At 39.0% G+C, this 24,686-nt stretch overlaps 1 protein-coding gene across 5 annotated transcripts in view; it reads left to right on the top strand.

Moving 5' to 3' along the window:
- The window catches only part of dmGlut (Dietary and metabolic glutamate transporter), a 125,321-nt gene that overhangs the window by 11,807 nt on the left and 88,828 nt on the right, over positions 1–24,686 (top strand). The window contains exon 1 of one of the 5 annotated variants that reach the window (XM_067767450.1): positions 4,910–5,080. The exons of the other annotated variants lie outside the window; for them this stretch is intronic. The gene's annotated coding sequence lies outside the window, so the exon portion shown is untranslated. Of the gene's footprint in view, positions 1–4,909; positions 5,081–24,686 lie in introns of those variants that run through there. 5 annotated transcript variants of the gene reach the window in all.

The following is a 24,686-nucleotide window of genomic DNA, read 5'->3' as shown; positions in this document are numbered from 1 at the left end:
AACTTTTTTGTTTCCCATGCAACTGATTTCATACACAACATTATTTTGTTGTAGTATCTCGATGGGGCTCTTTGTGTTTGTAAATATGCTGGATAAGGTGCAGTTGGATTTATGTGCTATTGTAATGTTCTGCTTAATATTCATGCTGTTGCGAACAGTTTCCGTAAGTTTGGGGATATATGTAACGCTGTAGTATTGTTTCGTTGAATTCATTTTTTGCGATGCTAGTGCTTTGGTATGTTTCATTTCTGTTCTCAGTGTTTTTTGCTGTATTAGATTTTGTATCATGTTATGTGGGTAGTTGTTGTTTCTTAATATTTGGTATATTTTTTCGATATTGGCATTGTGAAATTGTTCGTGGCTTATAGACAGAACTTTGTTTACGAAATTTCTCGCTGTGTTTAATTTATATTTAAAGGGCTGCGATGAAAGGAAATTGATCATCCGTCCTGATGACGAAGGTTTGCCATACCAATTGAATAAAAGATATCCATTATTTTTGTGGATCTTGACGTCAAGAAAGGGGATGCTGTGATTTTGTTCTACTCCCAGGGTGAATTGTAACTTATTGTGGTAGCTGTTGAGCGTATTTAAAATTATTTCCAAATCGTTGCGGGTGACTATTGCTAATATGTCGTCTACATATTTGACCAGAAACTTTATTTTCGTATTGTGTTGTTGCTTTAATGTTGCGAAAGTGTTCTCGAGTAAATCATCCATAATTATATCTGCTATAGTTGGGGAGAGGGGGTTGCCCATGGGCATTCCAAACATTTATTTCCTACTGGAACCCACAATTGGTGAAATAGCCTAAAAGCAAAATATTAAAATTTATTAAAATTAACCGGAAGAACCCAAATATGCATTTGATTTTAACAATTTTTTTTCCGACGGGTTATTTCCCTTCGGGAAAAACAATTGTCGAAAATCAATACGAACTTTGAGTGACCCAGAACTTTTACTTTGTAAGACAAAAATTGATTGGCCAACAAAACTGCATACTTCAAAAAATTCAGAAAACTTTAAAAAGAATGTTCGAAATTTTCTCAAATTTTGGCATTTTTTCAAAAACATTTTTGAGATTTTTTTGTAAAGTTTCAATTAAAAATTCATGGAAGTTTTGTGTTAAATTATCGAAAATAGGGAAATGAAGAATTTAATGGACGAAATTTGATAAGAGAAACTTTCTACTGCTATTTTACGTGCGCAACTGTATATGTACGTCAAATTATATATTCACACATTCGGGCACTTGTGGATAATAGATTTATTTCATTATCTCGACATTTAATTGCTTGCGTCCGACGCTAGCTTTACCAAGCAATCACTTGTCGAACCTTAAGTACTCTAGGCCATAATTATACATACAAATATGTACATGTCCAAACATACATATGTATGTATGTGTACTATATATGAATAAACATTTACCCATATACATATATCCACTAGGGATGTTGCGAATATGTGATTTGACATACTGCATAACTGAAACCCAACGTTCGTGTATGAGGATATCATGTATTCTTAACGCTGGGTAGACATAGAGCCAATGGCCCTAGAATCAGTTAACCTTATGGCCATTTGAATTGAACTTATGACCACTTTAAAAGGCCTTAAGGTCAATTGACTTTATAACTATTTAAATTTGAAGCTATAGCAATTTAGGAAATTTTCGTTTGATTTTATTCCATTTAGGGAAAAAGGCCACAACCACAACACAAATACAAAAAAGCTCAGCGGGATGAATCACAACTATAGTTGAAATAGTTCTTTTTATTTGAGAGAAACCCGCAGTCCTGTTTTTAAACGGTTGGGAGGCACGAAGTTTGTAATTGAAATTTAAGTAACTTCCCGAAAAGCTAAAAGCTTGAAACTTGGAATATAGTTCAGAACCCGATGACAATGCAATAATAAGGAAAAAAACTCCGATTGGTGGTGCATGGATCGAAATATTTCAAAAAATCGTATTTGTGGTCCGAGATATTCAAAAAAAATCGTATTTGTGATCCGATTTGGCTCATATTTGGAACACATAATACATACAAGAATAGAAAGCGACCTATGAGAAAAATCGCCGCTAGGTGGCGAAAGGATCAATATATTGAAAAAAATCGTATTTGTGTCCGATTTGGTCCACATTTAGAACACATAATACATACATGAATATAAAGCGACCTATGACGTCCGGTTTGGCTCATATTTGGAACAAATATTATATACAGTCCGGTAGAAGTGACATCAAAATATTTTGGAGTTGGAGGGGGACAAGCATACGTGGCGCAGAGTCGAGTAAAGTCTTTGGAAGGATTATGTATTCAGGACTTAGATTGTAACAAATTGTCAGGAAAGAGTCTTTGTAATAATGTGTCACTAAATGAACTAAATAGAATGACAAATAATAGGCAATTAAATAAAGACTAAAAACTTGAAAATAAAATAATAAAAAAAAAATGTTAAGTTAAACGGTTTTATTGAAAACAATACTTACATGAAGTAATAATAATATTAAAAGCTAGAAAATAATTAGGTAGGTCCTAGGTACTAGTCATCACACTCCTTATCAATCTAGGGCGTTGATCAGACAATTAAATAAAAGCGTTGGACGCGTGAAATTTCTATTGATAGTCATAAGTGAGACCAACTGAACCTTAATAAGGTCATGGTACGCCTCACATTTTTAGAAATTTCACGCGCCCAACGCTTTTATTTAATTGTCTGATCAACGCCCTAGATTGATGAAGAGTGTGATGACTAGTACCTAGGACCTACCTAATTATTTTCTAGCTTTTAGTATTATTATTACTTCATGTAAGTATTGTTTTCAATAAAACCGTTTAACTTAAAATTTTGTTTTTAAATTATTTTATTAAATAATTTTTTTCGCTGAAATAAAATTAGAATATAGGAAAGGGAGTACCGCGTACTATTTCTTCCGAATCGAATTCTAAAAATTCCATATTCATGGATTTGATGACTTTTACACTAAAATGTTTTTCACACCTTTATCTGGTTTGCACAAATCTTTTCGCTTCAATTGACTGAGTTGTACGTGCAGGGTGCGAAATAAAATCATTAACCTTTTGACTCCTTGAGAAAAAACGATTTGACTTTATGACTATTTTAGAAAAGCGTAAAGTATATGCGATTACTGCCTTTATGGCTGCCTGCCTATCAATAAACACTTTCAGAGATGCGACATTTTAGTTTTCACGAGTGAAAGAGGGGATATTTGAAACACTGCCAGTGCCTATCTGATTTAGCTATCATATATTACTGGCAATGGGGTACCACCTCGGATAGACACACAGCATAGTTGCGTTCCCGGGTAAGCAGCAATAACATAGAGTTCACTTAGTCAATGTAATAAGCGGGCGATGAACCTGTAGATGCGATAAATTATAAGGAATCTGTTAGAATTATTTTTGCAGAATTTTGATACCTCACTGAGGGTTGGTAGTACAACCTTGTCAACATTTTGTACTTGGTATTGAACTGGAATTTGTGACCGTTTTTTACATCCCCTTGGAAGCGTTGAAAGGCACCACTAAACTCTACAAACGTTGGTCTGTCGGCCAGTTCCCACAATTGTAGTTGTGACTATAAATATTTCTTTCATTGAACCTGCTAGGCAGGCTTCTAATCTGGCCATGTTTAATTTGTGTGTTTGCAGCTATACTTAGGGTACTTATTCCGAAGGGCGATGTTACTGACGACTTCTGATTCTAATGAAAAATTAAACGCATTGACCTCCTGAAAAATTGTACACCTCGCGCCGACTGTTTGAAACTTTGAACTAGTGCCGGAAATCTTTTAATTATATTGTAGAAGACTAACCAAATTTGAACCCATAGGCAAAGATTGAGATTCCCTCGTCCTCACATGCTCTGTCAGCCGCCTTCCTCTTATTGAGGAAACCTCACATTGAATTGACGAAGTCAACGAGGACTAAAGGTAGTCTGATAACGCATGTTGGTTTTGTTGTATTAACGATAAAGATACTCCCCGAATGCTTTGGGGAGTGTTATCGATGTTGATGGTCCTTTGACGGATATAGATCCGGTACGTTCCGGTAACAAAGCACCATTGAGGTACCGATCATGTCGGCAACAATTTATATGACCACATTAAACCTTCAAGGCCATACCTCCCTACCCACCTTCAAGTTCCATGAGGAGCTTGTGGTCGCCAGAGCCTCGTGTGGTAATGAAACAGGATTTGCCGTGGGTAGGTGAGGTTGACAATTGGGTTGGAGAAAGCTATATATTGCGCCGGCAACCCATTGAGAGTTTTGCGCTACACAACCCCTTGAACTCCTCTGATAACGCATCCCTGACTCAATTGCCTTTATTTCAAATGATCTAGACTCTCTCTGAGTTTTATGCTGAAGGTGCGGTAATACCTGGTTATCTGATGGTCCGGTGATAACTGCTCAAAGATAATACTGTCGCTAGCGATAAAAAATGTTTGGAGGCTATTTTTCATGAGGCTCCCAAACTCAAGGATATTAGCATTCTTAGTTTATGGCCATATAAATCGTTCCCGAGATGGCCGGGCCAGCACCTTAATGGTGCTGTGTTACCGAAGCGTATCGGATCTGTATCCGACAAAGGACCATCACATCGATAACACTCCACAAAGCCTTCGGGGAGTAACCTAATCGCTACAACAACAAAAACAACAACAACATTCTTAGTTTCCCATTTATATAAACTCGATTCCGTATTTGCTAAGGCGAATATTCGTTACATCTCTAATACATATTAATTTGTTTATTGCTTGTATTAGCGATTTTTAAACATTTCAACTTCTACTACTTTTGAGCAACTTCAGTAGTAGGGGAGGCAACATTTAATGTGTTGAAAGGCGTCCCAAAACAGTATGCAACAGATCGTTAACGGTATAGGCACTTAACGAAACGATCGACGGAAAATAGGATTTCTTTGTGTTAAATCAAGTCAAGAAATCCTCGTCATTGATTCGATCGAACGGGTATCAAAGCCGTTTAGTGTTGTGCTGCGGCCCAACGCGCCGTTTATTTTGTAACTTGATAAGTTGACTGGACTTCGGATGGGTTAAGGCAAGTTTGACAAGTGTATGTTTGAAATGTAAGCCGAAGTAGAGTTTGAATGAGCGAATTTAAAACTATTGGTGGATTGCCGAATTTGTAAGAGGGTGTGTTATGGAAGTGCCACGCTTAAGTGAGCGTTGATGTGCGTTCAGAGTTTCAATGATCTGTTAATGAGCTAGAAACGAATGCTCCTCATTCATATTCGAATAAGGACCGTACACCCAAAAAACTTCAGTGATAACTTTCACCGTGCATGCAAATTGATTCAAAATAAAGGTCCCGTATAAGTTTCGTAAAGTGTTTCGTTTTCGGTTTCCGTTTCGCCATAAAAACTTATTTTGCTTTTGTTTTCAGTTTCGTTTTCGGATTTTGTATAAAAGTTTTGATTCAATTATTGGAAAGTTTTGACCATAGTAGATGTCAACTTATTAAAATTAGAGCGAGAGAATATCGCTCTTTAGAATTTTGGAGGGAAAACATAAATTTGGTTTGGGCTTGCTTCCAGACTTTGTCCCTCCTGAGGTTATGCTTGAATTTATTAACAACATAATAGAAACGGTGATTAAGTCAATCTTCTTCGAGATGGTGGCTGTCTGGTTGCTATTTTTAAAATGGACAACTCTGACTGATACCAGCGGAGCCCTTGGAGCAACATACACGACAATATTGTGAACAAGGCGAACGCATCTCGGCTGTTAATCGTTAATCACTTCGTGATAAGTGCAATAGGTTTGTGGACTACAGGAATTTCAGCATTCTTACACGCTTCGATCTTAGTCGGAGCTAATAAACATTTATTCTCTCTAGTGAAATCTAAAGTAAGGGACTCTGTGGAGGAGTGAGCTGACTAATCGCTGTAGTGTTGGGATGTTAGCCAATGCTACTAAGGTTGTGAAATTTTTAATATTTATCCGGTTAGCCATGCGGAAATTAAGGATCTGAACTCAACGGCGATGTGATTGCGTGTGGTCTAGCCATGCCTGTGTTAGCTTTCGGTCGTCTCTAACTAGTTTCCTCAAAGTATCATCTGGATATCAGAGCATTTCGGAAAACTGGTGAGCGAATGGAAATGAATGTGAAATGGATAATGGGGTTTTAGAGAATTCGAAGTTCTGGTGGCCACTCGTATTCTGCTTCTAACAGGTGGACTTTGATTCAGCTGTGCAAACCCTGGGCAGACACTACCTCTTGCTGAGTAAATAGCTATAGATGGGCTGCAGGAGCTCCTCCAACGGGTTCTCTAAAACTGGATCTAAAAATACTGGCAAGGCTTTCCTTCATGCTTGTCAGTTCAGTTTCGGCTAGTACTAGGAGAAAGTACCCAGGTTTCAGTTTTTATCAGATTTCCAGAGGACCGATCCAAGATTGACGCCCTATCCGGAATTATTTCGCTGACAACTCAGCGATTTTCTAAGTTATTAAAGCTAAGATCATTGTTTTATATGATGTTTTATAAAGAAAATGTCTGCTGTCCAAGTGAACTTCCGGTTTTCGCCGCCCAAAAAGTCGCACCAGTTGGGAAGTTAAATAGTTTTCCACCTGTTTCTTTCAGCGGAGTGGGTGCCACCCTCTTCCTTTGCTTCCGTAGGTGGATTTCGATAAGAATACCTGCTTGGCCGGCGCATCATCTTTCATTCACATAACATGTCCTAGCCAGCGTAGCCACTGTATTTTAATGCGATGGACTAAGTTGATGTCTGCGTAATGCTCGCACAGCTCATCATTAAATCTTCTTCGGTAAGTGATTTGTAGAGCAAGCAGCAAATCTGTCTGTAAACTTAATGTAGACGCTAGAGCGAAGAAAGCGAATATTTTGTTAAACATGTTTAGCAGGCTATACCTCCAGCCTACCTGACCATAACAGTGTACTCGACGCCGTAGTGGCTACCATGAAGTAGGCCTCGCTGAGTCTACGCGACCTCTTGTCGATTCTTCTGCCTAAGTATTGTCGTCAAGGCACTATGTGAGCTGAAAGAATGGAGCTCCGGGATCCGCTGTCCTATGAAAGTCTTCTTTAAAGCAAATGTGATTCGGTGAAGCTAAGAAGCCTTGGTTAACCGGTTAACACAAGTCCCTTAAGATGTATCCATCTGACTAAAGGGGTTTTACTGAAAATAATGTCGCCTTGTTGGTGTTCTCAGCTCTCTCGTGAGTTCGTTTATTCCTTTCACAAAATATATTCCAATAAATAGGAAAACGGGTCTCATTACCTACAAATAGAGTCATTTTGCATAACTCCAGGTGACCCAGTTCAAAAGTTATAACTTAAGAGTGCAACATGAGGGTAACATTTTTTCCAGAAAAGAAAACACCATAAGTAAGTGCTATCGGCATGCCCTCATTTGAAATTTTTTTGGTTCACTAGGACACCCTGAAGATTGGTCTTTGGAAACGAAAATACCCTTTGTCAGTTTTTGCAGCAAACTTCAGAGCATTCGCTTCATTCCGTGTAAGCGGTTTGTTTTTGCAGATACAAGACGAAAACAAGAATATCTACGGCCTTCCGACGACCTTTTTCTATTCCATTGTAAACAAAGTTTTTCGGTGACCAATTATAGGTAGACGGAAGTCCCAGGAAGTTACCAGAAATTCGTGCAATTAAAGGGATATAAGTGATTTCCACACAATCCCTACGAAGTTTTCATTCTAACGTTATGTGTATTTTTTAATAATTGTATCTTCATCTACGGCAACCGATAGTACAAATTATGAGAATTTCGAGGGCAGGTTCGAAGGGACATGTCTGTCGTCGTCCTCCAAGTCTTACCACAAAGATAAATGCTTTCCTCCACGTTAGGTGGCAGATAAGAACCTCGAAGGATAATGGAATAAGTCGTTTCCGCAGCAGTCGTACTATTACCAGAAGGTGATAATACCGAAAAATACCAGATTTATGTCCGACAAAGGACAGTCCATATCCTTGACACCTTTCTAAGCCTGCTATAAGTGCAACAATAACGGTATCAAGATAGATTCTCACCTACAGACCAAGAAACATTATCCATATTTCGGGCTTCGACAATATGGGTAATTCAATTAAGGGTTATACACCGCTAAAGCCAACAGAAATGTCTTAGATACCGTCATGGGGAAGCGCTCGAATAAAAAGAAGTTTTAGGTTCTATGAGCAGGTTTATCTGGTGGTTTCATTCTTTACGTCAAGCGATGTGCAAGGTCTTAAGCTTCAGTACATCGGAGTCATTCCTAAATTAATAAAGCGATCATTTTTGTATTATTCCAGATATATTTTCCGATGACTTCGAGATTGAGCCGAGTCTATTTTCCAATATAATTTGGACTTTTATGGCATTCTGACTCTTGGACTACTACTAAGTTCTGTAACGATTCCAAGTAAGGTTCACTAAATAAATAGTTCAGCAACGAGCATGATGCTTTATCAAGGTGAACCCATATTAGTTTTGAAACCATGCTTGGATTAGGTTGGCTGATAGCTGGCCCAAATTAATAACGCGGCATGAGTATTTACACTATACGAACGATGAGTTAATGATTACACCTCTTCCTATTCTAAAGAAATAACATAGCTTTCCCAGTTAGGCGGTGCATTCAATCACATCTCATGTCCTACTATCGGGAATCTCACTGTAACACAGTAGTTCGGCTAATCCTTTGTTATCAGCAACTATCTCCTTGACAAAGAGGATGCGCCATAGCGCTTGTTAGGATAACCCAGGCACACTTGTAAAGCAGATTGCAACTAGCCAGGGGAGTCCAAAGTCCCTACTAGTATTCGCGGCCGGTTCGCATATGCCCGCTCTGGCCAACAAATCGATGTGGTATTTACCATGGATGTCACTATGTCCTGACATCCATATGATCAGCATTCATTACGCATTGGCTACCCCAGCAAATATAAAACTATTTTAAAACTAAAGCGCTAGTGGCTGACCTGCTGAGTCCTACCTGACAGCGACAAGTGCATAGAAGACTCTGCATTGATCCCTCAAACATGTTTATTAGACTCCTGCGCCAATCGAAGGCACGACCTTACACCTCTGACCAGGGTATACGAGTAGCGAAGCTAATAACTAGGATATAATTCGATGCAGAGTGATCCCTTTGCTGCAGAAGCTGTAGTACAAAGACCTGCGCTGATTCTCTTCACATCAATACAAAGCAACTTATCCTCTGTTCACTGCACAAAGCCCCATAATAGGAATTGCAGGTAATCGCGTGAAAAACTAGCACCATATCATTTTTGTCTAGAGTTAGACCGCAAGATGTGGACCACTTTGTCGTCATACCCATAACTGCAAAACGTAGCAAGAAACAAGAATTTCCATGTCGTCATTAAGGTTATCGAGAAGGTCGATAAAAACCATGGCCTAGTAACTGAAGCTTCGCGTCTTAGTTAAGTCCATGGCTCAATTATATGGTTTGCTCATCTCATCAGCAGATTTTATTTATTTTTTCAATTTACTGACTTATGGATTTTCAAAAGAGGATGGCAAACGCAAAATGTAACCAAAACTTTGACAATTATTTACTGCCGTCGTGGTAAATTTTTTATTAAAAAATAGTTTCACATCACTTAAAGAATTTTTTTAGTAAATCCATCTAATTTGGCGCATTAGTTTCCAACAACACACAAGAGTTGTAAAGTTTTATGTTTTCTCTCCATTCCATTCGCTTACCACCAACACGCAGATTTTGACAATCTGAGCAAAGGTATGTTGTTGAAAAAGTGTAAGAAAAACTCTGCTGTAAAATAAAAGGAGCACGACACAAATTGGAAGAGAAGCCCGGCCTAAAATCTCTTCGGAGGTTATCGCGCCTTATATTTATTTGTTTACATAAAGTATTGGATGCAGCATCGTGCGTTGACAGCCTGTTTAGTGCATCAAAAATCTTATGTGTCAGCCCGTTTATGGTCGCGTGACAATGAATTTTTTTATGTTGCGTTTATAAATATAAACAGAGTTTCCGACTTAGTTTGCCCATTCACGTAAAAAGTTTTTCACATCACTGTTATAAACATCGTCACTATACAAGAAAGGTACTTGATAACATATTTAGCCTCCTATTCATTTGTTATAATATAGTTTTTAAATGTAAAAAATGTCAAATTTTTCTCCTTATGCTTTGCTTGCAATAAAAGCTGAAAGTTTGCTACTTTTGCTTGTCAGATGGCCCTTGTGATGTGCTATTTGTCGCTCCCCATACAAATACATACAATCCACTCATCTGTCAGCGCACGACGCTGCATCAAAAATCTTATGTGTCGGGCCCATTACTAAAGGTTTTCATTACGATTAGCATTACCAGATCAAACTAACTGTAACCAGTTTTTCCTATATCACCCAAAAATGGAATCTCTCATTTTCATTGTTGAATAATGGCCACAAAAGCAAAACAATACATACGAAATGAAAATGTCCAAGAAAGTGTTCAATAAAGAGTTATTCCATTTTGAAGGAAACCACTTTTTTATTTGCCCATCAACTTGTTGCATTTAACGACTTTGTTTTGCTTATACCCTGAAGTTATAACCACAAGTTGCAAACTAAATAGCTCGGCAGTAGTTCAAATGGGAGCGAATTTGAACTAGTTAGCCAGCTGTCTTTTTATCAAAACAAGCTCAATGCTGTGCTGACATCAAATACGCGGTGGGATCGTGACGAATAACAAATTTAAAATAAAGACAACTACTTAGGGCCGTTTTCACCAAAGTACAGGTTTACAAGTATGATATGTATAGGATAGGTTAGGTGGTAGCTGCCCTGATAAGGATAGCTCACTTGGACAACACGAAGGTCCGTTGTGATACCACATACACCAAAAAAAATAACGGTGACTTAGATCTAGCTACTTAGAGAATCGTTGGGTAGCAACGATAAAGCTCCGAATGATACCAATCTCAACTTTGGATATATCCTCGGGAGATCCAAGTGAGTCGCGACCGAAGTACTTTCGCCTAGTTCTGGCAAAAGCTGGACAATCAAGCATAAAGTGATTTGGTGATTCCACCTCATCATCCTACATACAGCTGCAGCAGGATGGAGTTTCCAGTATATTGAGACGTACCGCATGGATACCCATGGGACAGTGCCCTGTCAAAACCCCAATGACCATTGATAGGTGAGCCTTAGTGAACCCAATTATTTCAGCAGACCTCCTGCCATCCACTTTTGGCCAGAAAGTTCTTGCTACCCTGCAAGACGTGGTATCCGCCCAACGTTTGCTGAGCTGATTCGAGGCCCAGCTATGGAGGAGCAATCCACAGGTGGCCAGCGGGATCCCGAAATCCCTACAGCCATCTTCATTCGGTTCAGTTGTACCGATGCGGGATAAGAGATCCGCGTGACAGTTACCCGGGATATCACTATGGCCCGGGACCCAGATAATCTTAATTGTAAAATAATTCGATGCAATCGCAAGCGAGGTCAGGCACTCCCAGACCACCCTCGATCGCACTGTAGTTGAGCTCAAGGCCTTGATAGCCGCTTGGCTATCAGAGTAGATGTTAAATTCCCTAACCATGGTAGCACTGGATAGCATTCCATCCACCGCAGCCTTAATCGCAGCAATTTCCGCTTGGAATACACTGCAGTGATCAGCCAACTTAAACTTACGGCTTCTTGACAAAAGACCCCCCACCAACCTTTCCATCCAGCTTTGACCCATCCGTGAACAAGTTAACCGGTCCCATGCCCCAGACAATTCCTCTTCCCCAATCCTCTCTCTCTGGAATAACTGGGGTGAAGGTTGTATAGGGAGCAGTTATCGGCATACAGTAGTCCGTTCTGTCCGGGATAAAGTCGAAACTGGTAAGAAGGCTAGAGTGTCCGCGGTCAGAAAGTCTATATCCCATATCACGAAGCGTGACCAACGACCTTGGCGCGGCCGCCTTTCCCGCAATATCTACTGGGTATATGTTCAGCATGACGTTCAGTGCCAAGGTAGGTGTTGTTCTGAGAGCGCCACTGATACCGATCAACGCCGTCCGTTGCACTGACACTAACATTTTGGAGGTGCTCGCCGTGTCCAGTGCTTTCCACCAGACCAGCACCCATATAGCAGAATCGGTTTGACCACCATCTCATAAAGCCAGTGTACTATTCTTGGCGAGAGTCCCCATCTCTTTCCGATAGCTCCTCTGCAGCAGTACAAGGCAATGGCGGCCTTCCTGGCCCGATCTTCCACATTGGGTCTCCAGGACAGTTTCTTGTCCAAAACAATCCCCAAATATTTAACCCTATCAGAAAGTACCAACGGATACCCCTCCAATCGAGGGAGTTCTGAAATCGGGCATCTTATATCTCCTCGTGAAAAGGACCAATTCCGTTTTTCCCGGGTTGACCGCCAATCCACATGATTCAGCCTACCTAGCCACAGTATCCAGGTAGTCCTGCAGAACATCGCGCAGGGTGCCCAGAAATTTGCCTCTAACTAGGACAGCGAGGTCATCTGCATAGGCAACCACCCGAAAACCATTGGCTTCCAGCTCCACAAGAAGCTCGTTGACTACCACAACCCAGAGGAGAGGAGATAGGGCACACCTTCCTCTTAATTATGGCCCCTTCCCACTGCGCTGCGACAATTCTGCCGCATAGAAGTTTGCTAATAAATTTAACCAGAACCGCCTCGACTCCTAAACCCACCAGAGCTCTTTCGATTGCCCCCGGTAAGACATTGTTAAAAGCTCCCTCGATGTCTAGAAAGGCACCCAGAGCATACTCTTTGTGTTCTAGGGACCCCTCTATTTGCTTTACAATCGAATGGAGAGCCGTTTCCGTCGATCTGCCCTTGCAGTACGCATGCTGTGAAGCCGACAGTAACCCCCGAGGTATCCTTTCCCGTAGGTACAGGTCAATCAACCGCTCAAACGTCTTAAGAAAAAACGACGAGAGACTGATTGGCCTGAAATCATTAGGTGATACATGAGAGCTTCTGCCGGCCTTCGGAATGAAAATAACCCTAACCGTGTGCCAAGACTTCGGGATATAGTTAAGCCTGAAGCAGTTAGTATATATGATGGCCAACCAGCGGCAGGAAATCCCCAAAGACCTTTGAAGCTGCGCAGGAATGATTCCATCCGGGCCCGGAGACTTATAGGGCTTGAACGACCCTATAGCCCAGGTTATGTGACTTTCCCGTATTGGAATGGCAGGCACTTCTGCATGGCCAACGACCGCCGACCATGCAGGCGAAGATCCCTGCGCAACTGGGACATCGGGAAAATGATTGTCCAGTAAAAGCCTTAGGAACTCCTCGCTACTCATCGACCAGTCCCCACCACCATCTCTCAGATACCCCAGAGGAGCGGGGTTCCTAGAGAGTATTTTTCTAAACCTCGCGGATTCATTGCAGCCTTCTACGTTTTCGCAGAAGCTTCGCCATGCATCTCGCTTGGCTATCCTTATTTCATATTTATAAATCCCCAGACTCACCTTATAGAGCTCCCAGTCCGAGGGTAATTTACTCCTCCTGGCTCTGTTGAAGAGCCGCCGACTGGACTCTCTTAGGTCGTCAAGAGAATCCGACCACCAGGGCGGCTTGCCCTTCCCTCTGTAAGTTGTCAATGGGCAGGACAGCTGAAAGGCGCTATTGCTTGCCGAGGTGAAGTTTTCCACCAGAACGTCTATCTCAGATTCGGACAGGCCCGAACTAATGATAGGCACCGCAGGCAGTAGCTCTCCCAGCTTCCTACAATACAAGTCCCAGTTAGTACTTTTAGGGTTCCTAAAAGATATTTTACCGGGACGTTCTTCGTTCACTTAGAACTGAATATATCGGTGATCAGAGAAGGAGTGCTCGTTGAGAACCCTCCATCCAGATATCCGACCTTCCAGTTCTCTACTAACCAGGGTGAGGTCCAGGACCTCCTCCCTTACCGCAGTAATAAAAGTCGGGTCACTCCCCCTATTACATATACAAAGTCCCTCATCTACAATAAAAGTAAATAAAGACTCACCTCTAGTGTTGGTATCAGAGCTTCCCCAAATGCTATGATGAGCATTAGCATCGGCACCGATGATCACGCCAACACCTCTCCGCCTTGCTTCAGCGGTGATTTCACCCAGTATCGCAGGTGGTGGTCCCGCTACGTCCCCGTGGGGCATGTACGCTGAGACCACCCACATTTCATTACTTTCTCGCTCGAGGCAGACCGTGGTTACGTCAGCATTGCTGAAATTAGAGAGAATAAAAGCTTTAATCTCTTTTTTAACAAGCACACAGGATCTAGGCCTACTTGCCTCCCCATGCACCAAGGTGTTGAATTTTCCAGTCCTTAATCCATAAATCTTACTGCCGTTACTACTCAGCCACGGCTCCTGGACAAGGACTATATCCACTCCGCCTTTTTCAAGGCAGAGCAACAAATTTGCGCAAGCCGCCTTAGAGTGCTGAAGATTGATTTGACGGATTTCCATCAAAAGCGCTCTTCTTCTGTAGCAGCGCGCACATACACAGTCACGCTCACCTGATAAAATTCTTGTTCTTGTTCGTTTTTTGTGTGGATGCTATTTGGCACTGTTGTACTTCTTAGGTCCAAGAAAAGTGTAGTAGCTGCTAGCGAAAACTGTGCAAAATATTTATTGTAAAATTACAAAGAAATATCCTTATTTACTTTCAAATGAGCACTTAATTACATCTCTCTTTAAAATCCATATGTTTTGGACAATTTTAATTAACAAATTGTGATACTTTATTAACGGGGACGATTGCTAAAACACGACCAAAACCGTCGGGGGAGGTATTAATAGACGCGTTTTTGCCTTGCCTCCAATAATTCGAATATTTTTTCTCTTTGGACTATTGATAACCGAACAAAACGCGTCTTTTCATTTCTCTTTCCACATTTTTGTACGGGTTATTGCAGTCCACCTCGGTCTCAAACTGTTTTTCGCGGAAAACATTTGAACGGGTACAAAAACTTAGCACTCGTGTTTGTATTCTTAATGCTGGAATAACAACGCGTCCTCAGATACCCCAATTCAAGACTTTTGTATAATTTTCTGTAGGACGCATATGGGTGCAATACATTTTCATACTAAATTCGTTCAAAAAAATTTACCATCACGGTAACCCATATCTGATATTCCGCTCCTTTTTTGTTTCCCTGCGTCGCTTTCCACGACAGCAACCTCGGTAATTTTGACACTTCGGTCAGTGTCAAACGCATTTTCCACGCAGGTTCCACTGAGTTCCACACTAGTTTGACACTGAACGAAGTGTTCATGGCGCAACGATACAAGGTGGCAGCTGATTATAAACTTTTTTTTATTTGATTTGATACATCAACTTCCGGTGCAGTAAGATTTTGACATTTGTCCATCGAATTTACAAAAACAAAGTACATGGAATTTTTATTTATGTTTGTAGGTATGTCACCATGCTGCCACCTTGTATCATTCCGCTATGGAAGTGTCAAACGGCAGTGTGTTAGAAAGAGAAAGGAATTGTTTCCTTTTCATACATATCATACTTGTAAACCTGTACTATGGTTTAGTTAGATTTTAGCTAGAGGATAGCAGTATATCAGTTAGCTTCATTTGACATTTTCGTTTTCGCCAATACAGGGTGACCGATCCGTGGTTAAATCGATAATTGTGAATATTTTGTAGAAAAAATCGACAAAATATACTGTGAATAAACGAAAGATAGCCAAACAGCTGACTTTTGCTAAAATTTTTTTCCTTGCTTTCAACTGAAACGGGATGCTTTAAAGCCCCTTCACATAAGTAGTTTTTCATATAGATGCGTGTAACTCAATTTTATGCAAATTGCACGTATTTTTGTGGAGAACGGTAGATTGAGCGACACTTGCTCCATCTGACATGGAAAAGTAGCCAACCCGACACATAAGCAGTTTTTCGTACAGATGAGTTTAACACAAGCTTATGCATTATGAGTAGGTTGCACGTATTTTTATGGAGAACGGTAGGATGAACGACACTGCCGCCATCTGATATTGAAAAGTAGCCATCTCCCAAATTTTGTTACAAGCAAAGCATAAGAAGAAGAATGTGACATTTGTTTTGGTGAAGGGTGTTGACACACTTTGCAAGTGAAATTATTTTTCCCACTGGTTGGTAAATTTTCTAACATTTTTCGCAGGTAAAAACTATAATATTATGTTCAAACAGAAAAATAAATTGAGGCAATATCAATTCAAATCGAGTGGTGTTCATACAACTCAATTTAGCTTACACAATAGTAATTTGATGGCCGGTTGGCTCATCTCTACAGCAAAAACATACCTGTGTTCAAAATGTGCGTGTTGGAATTAGGTGAATGGAATGGAATGAAAACATAAAACTTTAAAATTTTTGTGTGTTGTAAGATAATGTGTTCAATGTTTCGGTTTCATTTTGAGTTTGCCATCCTCTTTTGACAATTCCTCCTCCAGTGAAATGAAAAAAATAATATCAGCTGATGAGATGAGCCAACCATATAGTTGAGCCATGCGTAGCTGACGTTTAAATCTACTCAATAAACACACTTTACAAGGTTGTATTTACAGTTTGAAACAATTTATTACGCAATTTTTTTTAAATTGGCAATTTGTTATTACAATTTATTATATAATAAATTGCGTAATAAATTGCCCAAATGCTATAAATTGCCAATATGGCGTGTGTTTGTACCTAGTATAATATAAAAAATGAATACGACACAAAATATGTTAGCAATTATCTTTGTTGTAAGGGGATAATGTTTATACCAGTGCTTCGCGAAATTTATTTAGGAATGGGCAAGACGTAATAAACTTCAATTGCCACGTCTGAAGTTCCTTCATATTTACAAACGCAACATCTTGGTTGATTGTGGGGATGTTATTGGAATGCATAAGCTATTACGTAAACTTTTAGATAAGCGTGTAACTGAAGATGGCGGAAATGGCAAATGCAACATCGAGACATCCTATACGTTTTTGTTGGACCTCAAATCTCATAGTTTATATGCTGAATTGGAAATTTAAGGTCGACTATTGTAAGACAAAGTGTATATTTTCCTTTTTCTTCCTAAACGTTTCGACGCTTCCGCATCTCCTTCAGTCAGTATTGTTTTATTTTAAAAGAAAGCAACCACTGGTTGCCAACCAGTGAACAATCGGGGTTTTCGAAGTCCGCATACTTTAGTATTATAAAAAAACGAGCCGGACCCGTGCGCATCTTGCGCAAACCAATGTAAAAGTCTCTTATCAAATATTAACAGAAATCAGCTGTTCTATCAATCAATTAAAACTTACAGCTTGCGCTGCCATCTGGCCTGTGGTGCAAATATTCACAATAGTGCCATAGTACAAATAGATTTCTTTGTGTACTCACAATCGTTTATTTTTAATAAATTATTTTAATAAAAATATAGCTAAACAAAACCACTACGACCAAAATTGCTCAAAGCTCGCTAATAGCCCGAATCTCCATCTTTACAACCAAAACTTTATTTATAGATTTGGATTTCAAATTAGACCAAAAAGGGACCCGTACATAAAACAGCAATTAGAAATAATATATATGATTTGTATTCGCGACTACAATTCATACAATTTCGAACTAGTTCCGTAAAAGTCAGAAAACTCTAGTTGCAAACTAGTTTGATTTTTGTTTTTTAATTTAGTGTTTGAATTCAGTATATCAACTTATTATAGGAATGTAAGTCCGCGCGCTCGCGCTCAGCGTATGAATGAATTGCGTGCGACTTTTGCCTTTTTGCCATTTATAGCATTTCTGTTCATTGTTTCTTCTTCGCAGCGTCTACGCCAAAGTTAACATCTTTTGACATACACAATTGCATACCATAAACAAACACATGTGAACCCAGATCACATACTTCCAGATAACTTGTATACATTACTTCTTATTTGTTTTGGTTGTTTACTTTTTTCTTCGTCTAGGGATCGTTACTAATTTTTTTTTTACAAAATTTTATACAAGGAATATCAATAAGGAAACTTTTTTTATAATAAAATTAAATTTCTCAAACAATTTGCTTTCTCATCGGCAACTTGGTAACGATTAAGACATTTATACCAAATGCATCTTAAAATTCCCAGGCAACTAATTAATCAAAATCAATTAACAATTGAACGATTAATGCCTACTTGTGACTAATAAAATATTAAGTTTACTGAAAGGATACATTGTTTAATCAATCACAAGCAAGCTAACGAAATGCTTTCATATAAAGCTCATATTCCAATGAAATGATTATTCGATTTTGCTACACCTTCGATTTATTTACTTGTTTTTTTTTTTTTCAATAGCAAAGTTTGCAGATGATTATCTGAACAATTATTTTCCAAGTTAATTGAGACATATTCGGTTCAATTAGTTAAATTTCTGTTAATCAAATAATAGTTTAGTTGAGGAGTTATTAATTACTTACTCGAATAATGAAGAAAATATAGAGCTGAAATTTTAGATGGAAAATAAACAAATTAAGGTTAGACTAAAAGATTATTCAATATTTACAAATTTTTATTAAGAAGAATTTATCAAGTTTAAATAAATACCTCTTAAGGCTTTTTACTCCATATTACGAAGAAATTAAGAGTCACGCCACCTATGTAGATGGGAGGGTCTCTGCTTTGTCAGAGCGACGCAATCGCAGAGAATGTCAACCGGCGTTTCATCATTCAGCTTACAAAAGCCAAAGATTATTGAATTGGTTAGATTTAACTTACTTATGTGATATCGCAGACGACGGTGTTTCTTACAGTTATCAGGGTCCTCTCTGCTTAGATTAATGAGCTTGGCTGGTACTATCGTTGGTGGGAAGTATAAACAATTTGACATGCCTTTGCCATGGCCATTCAACAAAATGTCGCGTGAACTACTTTGTTTCCTAGTTACTTAGAGTTTCCCTAGTGTGTTTGTCCTCCGAACGGCTCTGGACCACAAAACTCTGCTTAAGTATTGTCTAGATGGCCTGCTGGTTCATTACCTTCATGTCCCTGATGCCCATCCTAACAACTCCTTGTTTATGGCTCCTATATCATTTAGGACTCCAATTAATTCATCCACTATCTAAGAAGCAATTGTGTAAAACTGCAAGGCATGTAAGGTTGCCTGGCTGTCTTACATAATGATTATACTCCTCGAGGATAAGCCCCTTCGTAAACATTCTCTACCGCAAACACTTATTGCATCGAATTCCGCCTGAAAACTACTTAGTGGGGTATTCCACTGGTATCACATCCTTGATTACGGCCAATAGATGCCAATTTTCGTTTCTCCGTCATCAAATTTTAATCCATTCGTAGACCAGACCTCTCAGTCAGAGTCAGTATATGGACTCCATATTCTGATCGTAGGAGTCATTGCATCCCGTAGTTGCAATACGGAATTTGCTTTTTTTTTGTTTTTATTCTTTGCAGGTGCCCTGTCATGTTTCTGTTCCTTTGGCTCGATGATATTTTAAAGTCTTAGTGCAGAAAGTGTTGGCTCTTTCTCTTTTAGAATAGGGAAGGTAGGTAATCCCACTAAGACAGTGAGTGTATCAGCAGTAAATGCTCTTATCGCACACGTTATACCAAATCAAACTAGTCGATGCAGTTTTGTTAATTTTGCTATTGCAAACTACGGAAGAAAAGCATTACAAACATATTAAATGTTTAGAATACAATTTTCGAAGATACTTTCATGTTTTGCTATAGAGTCGATTGCTGCCAAAGAAATTTATTCTTGATTTGTAGCATCTAGATGGGCATTCCACGTGAGGGTTGCGTACAGTATAACGCCTGCTTCCAGCATAAACAAATCGGGATAGATATAGACGTCTATATGTCAAAATGATCTGGGCGAAAAAAGAAATTAATTTAGCCATATTCGTCTGTCCGTCCGTAAACGCGATAACTTGAGTATATTTTGAGGTACCTAAATGAAATTTGGTATGTAAGTTCCTGGGCACTCATCTCAGATCGCTATTTAAAATGAACGAAATCGGACTATAACCACGCCCACTTTTTCGATAGCGAAAATTTCGAAAAACCGAAAAAGTGCGATAATTCATTACCAATGGGCGTGGCACGACAATGGACGTGGCACCGCCCACTTTTAAAAGAAGGTAATTTAAAAAAGAAAACGGTAATTTGGCAGCCATTGAAGATATCATGATGAAATTTGGCAGGAACGTTACTCCTGTTACTTTATATGTTCTAAATAAGAATTAGCAAAATCGGATGAGGAACACGCCCACTTTAAAACAAAAAACATTTTAAAAGTCAAATTTTAACAAAAAATAAGTAAATTATGTCAACATTCAACTCCAGTAATGATATGGTGCAACAAAATACAAAAATAAAAGAAAATTTCAAAATGGGCGTGGCTCCTCCCCTTTTCATTTAATTTGTCTAGAATACTTTTAAAGTCGAACAAAAACTTACCAATCCTTTTGAAATTTGGGAAGGACATAGCTTCTATGACGATAACTGATTTTTTGTGAAAATGGATGAAATCGGTTGAAGCCACGCCCAGTTATTATACGCAGTCGACCGTCTGTCCTTCCGGCCGTTAACACGATAACTTGAGTAATAATCGATATATCTTTACGAAAAATGAAAAAATGCCATAATTCTATACCAAATGCGAAAAAGGGATGAAACATGGTGATTGGATTGGTTTTTTGACGCAAAATATAACTTTAGAAAAAAACTTTGTAAAATGGGTGTGACACCTACCATAGTAAGTAGAAGAAAATGAAAAAGTTCTGCAGGGCGACATCAAAAGCCCCTGGAATCACGGCAGGAATACTGTTCGTGGTATTACATATATAAATAAATTAGCGGTACCCGACAGTTGATGTTCCGGGTCACCCTGGTCCACATTTTGGTTTATATCTCGAAAACGCCCTCACATATACAACTAAGGGCCACTCACTTTTAAAACCCTCATTAATACCTTTAATTTGATACACATATCGTACAAACACATTCTAGAGTCACCCCTGGTCTACCTTTATTGCGATTTCACGAAAACGCGTCCACCTATAGAACTATGGCCCACTTCTTTTTAAAATACTCTTTAATACCTTCCATTTGATACCCATGTCATACATACACATTCCAGGGTTACCCTAGGTCCATTATCCTAAATGGTGATTTTCCCTTATTTTGTCTCAAAAGCTTTCAGCTGAGTATGTAATGTTCGGTTACACCGAACTTAGCCTTCCTTACTTGTTTCTTCTGTTTAGCATTCATAGCATACCACAATAATTTATCTCAATAAGTAATATATGTTTAGGATACGGTCTTGGCGTTACCGCAGTAACACCTCTAGCCATGACCACCATAAGGCATCCCTTTTAGATTGTAAAGTTTGTAATTGTTGCGGTCTCTGCTCTTTTATAATACTTCTACAAATACGGCATTAAGGTGGCTCTAGCATGTATGCTTAACCAGCATATAACAATAACAACAATCCTTAACAAATCATTGGACTGTGTTGAAAACGCACAATAAAGTAAAAAAAATAATCAAAAATGGAAAAAAAATTTAGAAGTAGGTATTAAAACTGCAACAACAACAAGCAGACTTGCAAAAAAAGCCAGAACTCGCGACTAGTCATATACTGATACAGACCATTAAAAACAAAAACAATAACAGCAACATATGTATATATATAAAAGCAATGGCAAAAAACTTACAAACTAAAAAAAAAAATCAGAGCGATATAAACAAGAATAAAACAAATATTTAAAAAGTAAAAAAAGGGAAAATTGCAACAACAACAAGTAAGGAAGGCTAAGTTCGGGTGTAACCGAACATTACATACTCAGTTGAGAGCTATGGAGACAAAATAAGGGAAAATCACCATGTAGGAAAATGAACCTAGGGTAACCCTGGAATGTGTTTGTATGACATGTGTATCAAATGGAAGGTATTAAAGAGTATATTAAGAGGGAGTGGGCCATAGTTCTATAGGTGAACGCCATTTAGGGATATCGCCATAAAGGTGGACCAGGGCTGACTCTAGAATTTGTTTGTACGATATGGGTATCAAATGAAAGGTGTTAATGAGTATTTTAAAAGGGAGTAATCCTTAGTTCCATAGGAGGACGCCGTTTCGAGATATCTCCATAAAGGTGGACCAGGGATGATCCTAGGTTTGTACAATATGGGTATCAAACGAAAGGTGTTAATGAGTATTTTAAAAGGGAGTGGGTCTTAGTTCTATAGGTGGACGCATTTTCGAGATATCGCCATAAAGGCGGACCAGTGGTGACTCTAGAATGCGTTTGTACAATATGGGTATCAAATGAAAGGTGTTAATGAGTATTTTAAAAGGGAGTGGGCCCTAGTTCTATGAGTGGACGCCTTTTCGAGATATCGCCATAAAGGCGGACCAGTGGTGACTCTAGAATGCGTTTGTACAATATGGGTATCAAATGAAAGGTGTTAATGAGTATTTTAAAAGGGAGTGGGCCTTAGTTCTATGGGTGGACGCCTTTTCGAGATATCGCCATAAAGGCGGACCAGTGGTGACTCTAGAATGTGTTTGTACGATATGGGTATCAAATGAAAGTTGTTAATGAGTATTTTAAAAGGGAGTGGGCCTTAGTTCTATAGGTGGACGCCTTTTCGAGATATCGTCATAAAGGTTAACCAGGGGTGACTGTAGAATGCGTTTGTACAATATGGGTATCAAACGAAAGGTGTTAATGAGTATTTTAAAAGGGAGTGGGCCCTAGTTCTATGGGTGGACGCCTTTTCGAGATATCGCCATAAAGGCGGACCAGTGGTGACTCTAGAATGTGTTTGTACGATATGGGTATCAAATGAAAGGTGTTAATGAGTATTTTAAAAGGGAGTGGGCCCTAGTTTGGGTGGACGCCTTTTCGAGATATCGCCATAAAGGTGGACCAGGGGTGACTCTAGAATTTGTTTGTACGATATGGGTATCAAATGAAAGGTGTTAATGAGTTTTTTAAAAGGGCCGGGGCCTTAGTTCTATAGGTGGACGCCTTTTGGATATATCGCCATAAAGATGGACCAGGGGTGACTCTAGAATTTGTTTGTACGATATGGGTATCAAATGAAAGGTGTTAATGAGTATTTTAAAAGGGAGTGGGCCTTAGTTCTATAGGTGGCCGCCTTTTCGAGATATCGCCATAAAGGTGGAAGAGGGGTGACTCTATAATTTGTTTGTACAATATGGGCATCAAATGAAAAGTGTTAACGAGTATTTTAAAAGGGAGTGGGCCTTAGTTCTATAGGTGGACGCTTTTCGAGATATCGCCATAAAGGTGGACCAGGGGTGACTCTGTAATGTGTTTGTACGATATGGGTATCAAATTAAAGGTATTAATGGGGGTTTTAAAAGGGGGTGGTCGTAGTTGTATATGTGAAGGCGTTTTCGAGATATCGACCAAAATGTGGACCAGGGTGACCCAGAACATCTTCTGTCGGGTACCGCTAATTTATTTATATATGTCATACCACGAACAGTATTCCTGCCAAGATTCCAAGGGCTTTTGATCTCGCCCTGCAGAACTTTTTCATTTTCTTCTACTTAATATATGGTAGCTGCCACACCCATTTTACAAGATTTTTTTCTAAAGTTATATTTTCCGTCAAAATCCAATTACCATGTTTCATCCCTTTTTTCGTATTTGGTATAGAATTATGGCATTTTTTTCATGTTTCGTAATTTTCAATATCGAAAAAGTGGGCGTGGTCATTGTCGGATTTCGGCCATTTTTTATACCAATACAAAGTGAGTTTAGATAAGTACGTGAACAGAGTTTAGTAAAGATATATCGATTTTTGCTCAAGTTATGGTGTTAACGGCCGATCGGAAGGACAGACGGCCGACTGGGTATAAAAACTGGGCGTGGTTTCAACCGATTTCGCCCTATTTCACAGAAAGCAATTATCGTCTTAGAGTCTAAGCCTCAACCAAATTACACAAGGATTGGTAAATTGTTGTTCGACTTATGGCATTAAAAGTATCCTAGACAAATTAAATGAAAAAGGGTGGAGCCACGCCCATTATTTTATTTTTGTATTTTGTTGCACCATATCATTACTGGAGTTGAATGTTTACATAATTTACTTATATACTGTAAAGATATTTACTTTTATTTTAATTTGAATTTAAAAAAAAAATTTTAAAGTGGGCGTGGTCGTTCTCCGATTTTGCTAATTTTAATTAAGCGTACATATAGTAATAGGAGCAACGTTCCTGCCAAATTTCATTATGATATCTTTAACGACTGCCAAATTACATCTTGCAAAACTTCTAAATTACCTTCTTTTAAAAGTGGCGATGCCAAGCCCATTGTCTAAAATTTTACTAATTTTCTATTCTGCGTCATAAGTTCAACTCACCTACCAAGTTTCGTCGCTTTATCCGTCTATGGTAATGAATTATCGCACTTTTTCGATTTTTCCAAATTTTCGATATCGAAAAACTGGGCGTGGTTATAGTCCGATATCGTTCATTTTAAAAAGCGATCTGAGATGAGCGCCCAGGAACCTACATACCAAATTTCATCAAGATACCTCAAAATTTACTCAAGTTATCGTGTTAACGGATGGACGGATGGACGGACGGATATGGCTCAATCAAATTTTTTTTCGATACTGATGATTTTGATATATGGAAGTCTATATCTATCTCGATTCCTTTATATCTGTACAATCAAC

Source organism: Eurosta solidaginis, chromosome 2 (assembly GCF_040869045.1).
Source record: "Eurosta solidaginis isolate ZX-2024a chromosome 2, ASM4086904v1, whole genome shotgun sequence".
Lineage (NCBI taxonomy): Eukaryota > Metazoa > Arthropoda > Insecta > Diptera > Tephritidae > Eurosta > Eurosta solidaginis.
The sequence above is the reverse complement of the archived record's forward strand: the minus strand, read 5'-3'. Positions and strand labels throughout refer to the sequence as shown.